A 1,940-nucleotide genomic window follows, 5' to 3' on the forward strand; every position below is an offset into this window, starting at 1 on the left:
CAGATGGTCCTAGGTCTAACCTCTAAGTCAGAAATAGCCATGGGGGAGAAAAGTTAAGTACCCAGAGTAACCAGAAGGTGTTAAGGAGGCAATAAAACCTTTTCCTCTGTCTGGCAGCCAGGAACTGGCTGAAGGAGAAGATGCCAGGGGCCGTGAGAAGGTCCATTAACAGGAACTTATGCATCATTTCAGATGGCCAAGTTTAGTGTGCCTGACTGATAAAACCCCATGTAAAGCGAGAGTGTTCCTAATGTATAGGTCCATGGAGGAAATGAAATGAATATGAAGATACTTAGCAGTGCTTAGCATTCCGTAAGCAGTGAATAAATTAATACTCACTTTCAAACCCTCACCCTTTGAGTTTGCATATAGTTCTACAATTACCCATTTGGGGCCTTAGTTTTTATAATCATAAAAGCATGATTTTTTTTAAGAGTAGGAAAAATTTATTAAGGGAAAGAAAGCTCCTGTCTAGGAGAGACAAAAGGGGGACCAGAGAGTGGGTTGCCCATTCACCCCACTTTTCAAAGAAAAAAGCATGATTTTTAAAGTGCTTTTTGACTCTGAAATGCTGTGACTACAATGCCATGGGTGGAGAATTAAAAACACACACAAACAAAAGACTGTGCTTTTAAGCACTGCTTTTATAAGCACTGGTTTTATAGTAGCAGGAATTATGCTAAAGTCTAGAAATGTTAAAACTAAATAGACCTCATTTCCTGAATTCCCTGAGGCTCACGTACTATTTTGACAGATCACCATACAAATAAATGATTAATATGTAATAATAGTGGAGGAGCGGAAGAAAGGGACAGTTCCCCCTGCATGGGAAAGGCCTGGTCTCAGAGAACACTCTAGACAAATCATGGAGAATGAGGAGAAATTTACCAAGACAGAACAACACGTCCCAGGTGGAAGAGTGTTTCAACAAGAGTCTCAAAGCAGTAAATGGCATGGTGCTTTAGGGATGGGTGTAATGCTTTCGTGTGTGGAGAAGGTTGTAAGTCAAGTTAGAGTTAAACTGGTGCAAGACTAGAATTTGACTCCTTGAGCAACAGCGAGCCTTTGTGATTTTCTTCTGTGTGTTTGTGTGTGTGCGCGCGCTTGCGTGTGTGTGTGTGTGTGTGTGTGTGTGTGTGTGTGTGTGTGGTTCTGAAGACTGAACCCAGGGCCTTTGCACTGAGCTATAATCCTCATCCCTTTAGAAAAATGTTTTTGAAAAAATTTTTGAGGCAGTGCCTTAGTCACTAAGATGCCCAGAAAACCAGAGAATAATGTGTAAATATATTATTTGGTTGGGGTTAACTGATGATAGTTTAGAATGTCTGGGCTTGCAGATCTCCTAATGAATCCCTGTGCTCTGTTATGTGTACAAGCTGTATACAAATCACAGTTACCTGCATCTCCTACCACCTCCTTCCCACTGTGGCTTCCACAGATACCTTCAGACCAGTGGTGGCAAACCCTTTACAGCTTTCACTGATAACAAACAGCCCAGGGTGGCATGCATGCCACACATTTTCCCCCACTGCTCTAGACAGAACTGAAATCTGACCCTGGGGATCTCTTCTTTTCAAGGAGATCCAGAGTAAAACAAAGCAACAAAACCTGGATCCTTTGTGTTTGCACAGTCAATAGACCATGTAGACCAGTACGAACAAGTTTCATCTATTTCATTAAAACAAACACATAAATGAACCAAAAGACCAAAAAAGAAAGAAATGGAAATTTCACAATTCCACATTCTCCCCCAGCCTGGCTTGGGTTGAAAGTCATAGACTGGGAAGCTCAGAGTTTCCCTCATCCATTCTCCTTGCCTAGAGCATCAAGTAAATTGATAATAAAAAGTGGTTGTTTTTAATACCTTTTGGAAATTTTTGAAAAAAGTCAACAGGCAGAGGAATAATCCTGAAAGTAATGGTTAATCTCCCAGTGACAAG

The sequence above is a fragment of the Fukomys damarensis genome, unplaced genomic scaffold, assembly GCF_012274545.1.
Source record: "Fukomys damarensis isolate Sample0158 unplaced genomic scaffold, DMR_v1.0_HiC HiC_scaffold_88, whole genome shotgun sequence".
Lineage (NCBI taxonomy): Eukaryota > Metazoa > Chordata > Mammalia > Rodentia > Bathyergidae > Fukomys > Fukomys damarensis.